This window comes from Etheostoma cragini, chromosome 17 (genome assembly GCF_013103735.1).
Source record: "Etheostoma cragini isolate CJK2018 chromosome 17, CSU_Ecrag_1.0, whole genome shotgun sequence".
In the NCBI taxonomy this organism is placed as follows: Eukaryota; Metazoa; Chordata; class Actinopteri; order Perciformes; family Percidae; genus Etheostoma; species Etheostoma cragini.
In genome coordinates this window covers 16,012,961-16,021,928 of record NC_048423.1, presented here as the reverse complement: position 1 = coordinate 16,021,928, position 8,968 = coordinate 16,012,961, and the positions used below count along the sequence as shown (strand labels likewise).

The window sequence follows — 8,968 nt, the reverse complement described above, 5'->3', positions numbered from 1 at the left end:
TCATAGATTGACATACAGTATGAGCGGTCATATGAGCAGGAGGTATTATCTTGGTGTAAACCACGTTTATTTATGGATTCCTATTAATATGACGGTCAGATATTTGTTTTGAGGCTTCATGTACTGTTGCAGTATATGTTCGATAAATGAGCCGCTGCTTATCAGCGAACTGGTGCGTAGGGACTTCAATGGATTTTATTTTGTGCATTTTCAGGGGACCTTAATGACTGCGCTGCTACAGCATAAACCTTTCACACATTTGATGTTTTTAGGGGGGGGGGCGTATCTGCAGACAAGCTTGCACTTACACACAGTAGGCTACATTTCAATGGAGTAGGACATGAATAGAGCTGGTCCGAGTGGTCCAGACAGTGACGCTGGAGACTCATTTTGCGGAGTTTCTCCAGCTGCCCCTTCATGTTTAACTCCGCGGGGTCTGCAGTGCAATTTCAGCTGCACACCGGGGTGTCTTCTCGGGCTGCGAAGCCGAGCCTAAATCACACAGTCCCCTTAATCTCATCAAGTTTGCGTATTCACCACTGTTTATTTCCCCACCGGTTTAGGGAAATGAAACGCTGAGATATGGAACGAAAAGATTTTAGGCGCCCCTGTTGCTTCCTTAAGTGCTTTTTACATGTTGTGACCAATGGACTGAGGCGGAGTGTGAATGTGATCGACAAGCAAATTTAGCGTGTCGCAACAAGAAATACATCTCCACGGACAGAGAGAAAAACGAGAGGTAGTGTTTGTGGTCTCTGGTAATATAAAGAGGGATATAGACGCCTAGGCTCTATGGGATCGAAGCAGAAGTTGCAGGCATGAGAGGGACTTGAGATGACGAGATAGATCAACTATAGATCAGTTTCAGTCAGATTTTTTTATTTTTCTGGGATCTGCCAAGCTGAGCAGAATGACTTGCAGTCTAACGGTACAATTTGGTTGTTTGGAAGAAACGTGCACTAACGTTTTTTTTCTAACGTTCTCCTTTTTAATATAGCTTGAAACGTTGCGCCGGTGACATAACCACATCAGAGAAATCAAATATGTTTCGCCTGCTCCGAGTATTAAAAGATAAAGAGAGGGAGAAAAAAAAGAGGGTGACTAATTAAGATACAAGCAACTCCTGAAGATCCCGCATGACTTTAAATTCCTTCTGCCAGGAAGAAGATCCAAAAAGATGAAGAGGATGCATTCCAAACAGGACTGTACCAGCAAGAAACGCACTTACCTCTAAAATCAACCAAAAAAGGGGAAAGTAACAGGTATCCTCTTTAAATTGGTTCACAACGGGGAAAAATAATAATCCAATCCAGGCTATAATGGTTTAAATTCAGATCCAAAAAAAGCTCCTCTCACTCACAAGGCTAGAGCGATGTGGAGTTTATCTTTAGCAGCACTGCTATGTTTACTGGTGCCCCTCACACACACGCACACAATCTGTAGGCTGTGCAAGGACGTAGTTGCACGGGTAGATCTCAACACAAATGTGGAGTTGTGTTTGCCTCTAGCTTCAATAGAGCACTGATGTCATCTGGAGGCGGGGCCTCCCTCTCTCTCTCTCCCTTTCTCCCCCTCTCTCTCCGTCTCTGTTTGGGAGATGCATAGGGGAAATGCAGTGTTGGATGGATACACTAGGGGGAGTGGAAGAAAGGGCATAGGCACTCACATTCTTGTCAGATGCGTGCACTTAAGAGTGAATGGTCACTGGTTAGAAAGCAATGCTCACTGTCAGAGGAAGAGGTAATGTACTGTGTGTGTGTGTGTGTGTGTGTGTGTGTGTGTGTTCACGTTAAGAACGAGAGATACAAAGTTCTTTGAAGTTGTTATGGTTTGTTTAAGGCATCATGTTGTTTTGTTCGTGCCAGTTGAATTATCCTTTGCACATTTGTTTGAGATGTGTCAGGATAATGCAGGATTATTCATTTCTTTGGCATCAGGGGCTTGAATGCTGATGTTATGATTTGTCAATTAACTCTGTTGCAGGTTTTCTTTTTTTAATCTAAATGATGGAAATGTCTTTTCTAAAAGAGAAAAAGAAATGTTTCACAATTGTAAACCTAAATTATTTTGTCCAAGCAAGTTTAAAAAAATGAACTGCTAATAAAAACTTTGCGTTGTTCTATGTGAGATTCACATACCAGACAGGCTGTTTAGAAACTTTGACTTGTAATGAATATTTGATGATGTTGTCACAGTGAACCAGAATAATTTATAGCAAACATTTTGGAATTGTGCTAATTCCTTCTGTCTGTGTGTGTGTGTGTGTGTGTGTGTGTGTGTGTGGTTGCATCTGCAAATGTGTCCACACGGTGTGCATGTGTGTGCGCTTTGATACAGGATGAACATATGAGTTGCTCTGACATACCGGAACTATTCTGACTTTTCTTCTTCAGTCTTCAGTTTGGCCCTCTTTGGTTTCATGTTTATATAAAGTCAAACAGTGACTTTTCTAAGCCCAAAGCAGCAGTGAGTCACCCTGTTAGTCAAAGGGTTGTACAGCAGAGCTGACCCAGCCAACACGCTCCCCTGCCCTGCGTCATCTCCAGTGTCTCCCCCTTCGGCTACCTGACAAGGCAGACACCACAACCTGGTGCATTGAGCTGCAATGGAGCGGCTCTGTTTCTGTTGTAGAATATCAACTCCCTGTTGATGCCAGTGGGTAAATGATCAGATGTGTGTCTAATGCCCTTTTTTCCACCGCATGGTACGGCTCAACTTGACTTGCACTATTTTTTCCCCTGAGAAAGGCTTTGGATAGTAATATTTTAGTACCACCTCGGCCGAGGCTCCTAGGGAGCTGAGTCAATAGTAGAAGGTGGAATTAAAACACTGCACACCACGTAATTGGTCAGATCACAAGCGTGACACAAGACACCTTGCACAAACTTGTGGTTTTAAATTTTTTTATAATTAATTTTCTTTACTCAACTCTGTTTTTTAAGAATGGCAGCCCACTAAACTATGCCAACGAGTGCAGATGTTCCTCTGTTCGGTTCCTGAGTGAAGGATTCAGCCAGTGTCGCGTTGAAAGTAATGGCTTTTCATGCGGCGGCACGATGGCAATCGGCTAAGATTCCCGCCTACACAAGTCGCGTCGAGCAGAGTTGTAACGTACAGGGGAAACGCAGAAAGAACTGTGGAGACTCTATTACATGTCATTCAATAAAAACTACTTTTTGTTAATTATCTGAAACCTATTATGCTATTTAGCTAAGGATGCGTGAAGGGTCCACATTCATTTTCAGTAAACAAACAAGAAGTGTTATTCATTTATTCTGGGGATACTTAAATGTCCAGCTGACATGTATTATGCTTTGTTTGTCAAGAGACAGCAGCTGTCCTGTAATAATGCCTAAGGCAAAGCTAAAGGACACATTTTTCTCAGTGAACTGACATTAGTGACCCAATAATATTTTTCTGACAAGACAATGGAAAAGCTAAACTTTTCCATATTCTGCAGATAACCCCAGTTCACACAAAGTAACAATTAAACATACTTAAAGAAAATGCTGTTCATGGATGTAGCTTTCTGACATACAGACAACAGGACAACTTATTCAATGTCCTAATTTAGACTGTTTAAGTACTTTTAGGTTTTTAGTGCTCTGTTCTTGCATTGTCGCTCACAAGCTGATGTGGACCTCCACTCCCAGCAATTGTTATTGCCTCATTAGGACGGTGTGTACTACACACGAGTGTCTGACCACTGCTGACATGTTGTGCCCAGTTATTTGCCAGGACAGAGTGTGTTCCAACTCATTGGCACACGGTTAAACCATGATTGCCATCTTAACTAAAGTGCCTAATTGCACAGACACTCTAGCTTGGAGCATCTGCCAAAACTACTTAAACCTCCAGTGGAGTTTTTCCGATTTTGTTTGCTTTCCAGCTGGAGTGGCTCTCACTTTTGTTCAAAACACAATGGGACTTCTAGACAAATAAAAATTGTTGTAAGCTGTTCATTTGGAGGCAAATCTGTAAGATATAAAATGTCTATTGTGTCGCAATTTCCTGCTGTGGCTTAATGTTTTGCTAGTTCATTAAGCTTAACTATTTGATCATGTTAGTCCAGGTGTTGTATGCCAAAGGCTGTGAGGTGGGAAAAGGTCAGTCTTGGACATCCTGACTTGATCCTGGTCTTCCCTCCAGGGAGACAGGGCAGAGAAACCTATGCCTGACCTCAACATGCCTTCCTCTCTTAAATCGACTGCAGACACATCTGTCAGCGGCTGCTGATTGACCCTCTCTCAGACGCACAAAAAGCCCCACTGGAGGACCAGGGTGTTGGGTTTCTGTTATCTCAAGACCAGGGGAAATCTGTTGCCCTGTTCGTCTTTTGTTCGAGGGGATGGATGCTCTCCTCTTCCTAAGGACACACTCTAGTCTGTCTGGCCAATTTCACTGTGTTTAGACAACAGACAGGTTGTTTCCTACTATGTTGTGTTTGTTTGCAAAGATAGCTAAATTTATTATCCACTTGATTTTGCTAAGTGCTTGCTAAAGTGCTATTTGGCTCAGGTGGCAGCAAAACGACTGTTGAGCATGCACTTGGTCTTGTTCTATATCAGACTGTCGTGATCCCGGTTTTGTCTCTCATGACAGACATTCAACCAGATAATTGATTAGCTTTTTTTGGTCTTGCTGTGGTCAAAAGAGTGGCCTGCAGTTGGCAGACTGTGGTGCCCTACTTTCTGGACTGTCTAACAAAAGACACGGAGCCATTCTGATTGTTGCTGTGTAAGCTAGGTGTTCTGGATATTATTTTATCTCCCTCAATTTTCCGTTTATCTGTCACTTAAGCTTAGAGCGTAGTTCACTGGAAAGCTTGCGTGGAATACAATAGGCCCCAAAACTGCTCAGGGGGGAAATGGAGACTGGTTTCCCCTTATGTCTCCTTCTTTGCTCTGACTGGAATTCATTATTGATAGACTTTCCGTGTTCTTAACCAATGCCAAATAAAGGTGGAACATGTAAAAGCCAGCTGCCAAAACCCCCGCTTTGTTTTTCACTTACCGTCTGCGTTATTTGCATATTCATCCTGCACAGGCAATCAGCAGAGATCTTTGCTGTGGGCCTTTCATCTCCGCCCTCCCATCCTGACAGGCAGCTTTTCAGTATCACAACAGTTTAACTTGGATTTGTGGATGAGAGGTTCCGTTAGTTATGCTAGAAAATTCACATTTTTGATTTGCAGAGGGTGTAATGTGTGTGACAGGGATAGAAAAGGGTTTTATGAAAAAAAAATATATAAATCAGTGAATGAGAAAATATGTAGACTGATGTTGGATTTTATAAGTGTGGGTTTGTAGAGATGGAAATGTAACCATCATGACATTGCTTTGAAACCTTTAACTGATGGAGCTTGTTGGGTCTTTATGCATATGTAGCAAATGTCAGTTTTGTAAATCAGACAGACATGACTGCTTAGGCCATGCAGAAAGGCGCTGGTCTTTTCTGATGCAGATCCCAGATGTTGAGGGATAGGTTAACCCCCTTCATCTCTTGTGACTAGGATGCAGCCCAGAAAAAGACAAGAGCCAACAACAACAACTGAGACTGTAGTGGCCGACATCCTGCTGCTTAGGCAAATCCAGGGGCCACGGCAGTCATTCGGGCCTTGTGTTTGTGGAAGAATGACAAGCCATGCAAATAGCCCCGTCAGCTGTTTTTCCCCTCATCTTTTGTTTTCTTTGGTTGTTTTTTTGTGGTTGCTGTTGTGTTGTCTGTAGACACGGAGGAACTGAGGGATGAGCGAGTTCCATAAAAAAGGTAGAGGGGGGTAGGAGCTGACTTGTCAACCTTAGAACGTCCCAAAGGTTAATGACCCCAAACACAATGCTCTGTGATCAGATTAGATAGAGCACCCCCTCCTCCCCACTGCACTATTTAGCACAATAAAGGAGATAAAAGATAGAATTACCATACAGTGTTTTCACAGTCCAGCATACATCTCTAATGTAGCTAATTGTAGCCTTTCTCCTTTGCTTTGTAACTTGACTATTCCTGCACTAAATCTGTAATTAGCCAACTTAGCATCTTTTCTCCAACCTTAGTTAAATGGTAGCATTTATCTTTACAATGGACTCTATGTGCTTGTGTAAGAGCCACAAAGCCTTAAAGACAAACATACAGCCTTCTGATTCCTAACCTCAGCAACACATTTCTTCCGTATATCGGTGAATTTAGTGCTTTGGTCCTTTGAGATTAGGAGTTTGAGTGTCTTATGAAAGGGTCGCTCAGGGTTTAGAGCTGTAAGGAAAGGAACTGAGGGCTAATGTTATCTAGTAAAACAAACCACGTTTTTGCTGCTCCAGATAAGATAGATTGTACAAGACCTCAAGGACTGTTATGGCCCTGTTGATTGGAACACATACAGGAAGTGTGTTTTGTCGGCAACAGAATTTTGGGAAGATGGGGGGTTGTTAAAGAAGGCACGTCACACAGAGCTGCCATCATCATGATCAAAGTGTTCACTTATCTGTGCCAAACACTAACTCTGACTTACTTTTCTCTATGATCTAAAATTACTTTTTTTTTTTTTTTTTTGTGACTTTGTTCCCCCCCTCCACTACTTTTGAACACAAGAAGTAACTGCTCAGAAAAAAACCAGAAGCAATAGGAGATTTTTATATGGCTGTGTGCTTTAGAGCCAACTTGGTAACATCAGTGCTCTCAACTCTGAGCTGATGCTTCAATCTTCTGCTCAAATTACATTCTCATTATCCAGCTCCACACTTGCATATGGTTGTCTAGAGTGATATAATTCAGTTGGTATCGTTATATTATCTGTGGAAGCCAGGGTGACTTATGTTGACATTTAGTCCTTGTGGTGGTGAGAAGCGTATTCGGGAACCGGAGCCACTTAATTGGCATTAAACTCCACCAGAAGGTGTTTTCAGGTAACACCTCCAGTCATCTCAACAACAAGGAGGTGTCTACGCCTCAGCGTCTGACACTAGTTCTTTGGCACTTATCCCAAGTGACTTGGATATCAGATGTCTTATACCTCAGCAGCCAAAAACATTCAAAGGAAGCCTATAGAAAGTGATGATGGGGGGAATAAAAGCACCGGTTGAGTTGAGGGGACGTTTATGACTTTACTGAAAGAAGCGTTCGCGCCCACCTATTAGCGCAGGAGTGTAAGGTGCTTGCGGTGGAGTGGTGAATCACATGTTTAGGTAAAACTGGAAGTAACTTGAGTGGACCCTCTTTATCCCACTCTGTTGTTGGGGTGTTTTCGGTGGTTAACCTCCTGTGGGAATAGATGTGTGTATGTGGTGGTTTGTATTACATTGGCAGTGATGGGGAGAAAGGGTGGGAGATATTAAGTATTTGGACCAGGTTGTGTGACGTTGATATTGGACATTGACATGTTCTTCATCTACATGTGCAGTCAAATCAGTCAAATTCGGACGTACATATTTTTGTCAATGTCACTAATTCATCTCAAGATCCTTGCAAGTTTTCTACCAATTACTGGCATGCAAATTAATTAATTCCAAGTAAAATTATTCTGATTAAATTACGTAGTTTGCATAGATTAAACCGTTTGCATAAACACCCTAAAGGCTGACGTGACAAAACACCTCAACAGTCTGTTCTAAAACGGACAAGCAAAGGTTCCCCAGAAGCCCTTTGACTGGGAACGGGGGAAACCTTGGGGAAGGTTCACACAAGGGCTTCACCCCCCTTCAGGCCTGGCAGTGGCCTGTTGCACTGCATGACAATAATTAAACATGACAAACAGTGTGCCTACGCAGTGTTTCCTATGCATTGATTTATTGTGGAGGCCCGCCACAACATCAACATTGCCCGGTTGAAAAACAATGGCAGAGAGAAGGTGATCTGTGTGGTGATGCCAGGCTTCAGAGCAGCAGGCTCCAAAGTCTTTTAAATCCTGTGCTCTTTGCCCGCTCCCCGCAAACTCTACACCATAACAGTCAACAGTGATCACTTAGCGATAATCATCATAAAGAATTTGTTTTGCTTCTGAATACATGATCGTGTTGAAATTCTTCAGTAGTTAAAGTATTTGAAGCGGAGGTAGAACAAATATATTTGGTGTATTTGAATTTAAAGGCTCTTACGGATGATAGCCTTAAAATATACCTTTCCATGCTCCAATTTCACAAACGATCATTGAAGACAAAGCTGTGACATCTCACAGACCAGTAAGAGCGGCTTTAAGTTGACCCATCAAAGACGACCAGTAAAAGGTAGAGGAAGTCAACCAGCAAATCGCTGATAGAGGAGATGGTCAGATGTGTTGGGTAAATAGAAGTGGTGCCATTATAACCAACATCAATCACACAGGCAATAACAGAGATGTGAATTTATAGTTGGGGAGAAACACTGGGGTCATGAGCTGCCAGACTTTGGCAGCTGCTGATGCTGTCTCAGTGTTGGAAAATGAGGATGAAAATGGCTGCGATTTGAAATGGTCCCTTTCTCTGGCGGGTTGTTATTGGTGAACAGTTCTACTGTTGCTTGCATCACATTTGCTGCATAACATTGCAATGGGCTCTCAAAAAAAGCATTCTTCTCTTTGTAAAGGTCACTGTGGAAAATGCCAGCGTTCCCCATTTGGAAACGTTCATCACTGTGACTGTATCATTTACAAAAGCCATTCTTTCTATACCCATTTAAGCAGTTTCCAATCCATATTTTCACTTTTATATGATCACATGTTCAGCTTATAATGCCTTTTGGCATGGGCTAGGGTTCTGCACACAATCCTTTATATTTTTTCATATACTGTGACTAATAGGATGAGAAACTGCAAACAAGCTGCTTCTAACCTGCAACAAAGATGCAGAATTATATTTATCTGCTGCATTGCTCAGACTGTTTTTTATTTACTTATTGTTTTGCATTTAATTCTCTTTACTGTCTCTCTACTATAAACATCTCTCTCCCTCTCTCTCTCTCTCTCTCTCTCTCTCTCTCTCTCTCTCTCTCTCTCTCTCTC

At 42.3% G+C, this 8,968-nt stretch overlaps 2 protein-coding genes across 7 annotated transcripts in view; one reads left to right on the top strand and one right to left on the bottom strand.

The window, feature by feature from the left end:
- flrt3 (fibronectin leucine rich transmembrane 3) overlaps positions 1 to 1,488 on the bottom strand; it is a 10,339-nt gene extending 8,851 nt beyond the window's left edge. Inside the window, exon 1 of the mRNA XM_034897486.1 lies at positions 1,229 to 1,488. The gene's annotated coding sequence lies outside the window, so the exon portion shown is untranslated. The remainder of the gene's footprint in view (positions 1 to 1,228) is intronic.
- The window catches only part of macrod2 (mono-ADP ribosylhydrolase 2), a 415,852-nt gene that overhangs the window by 83,975 nt on the left and 322,909 nt on the right, over positions 1 to 8,968 (top strand). The gene's annotated exons all lie outside the window — the stretch shown is intronic.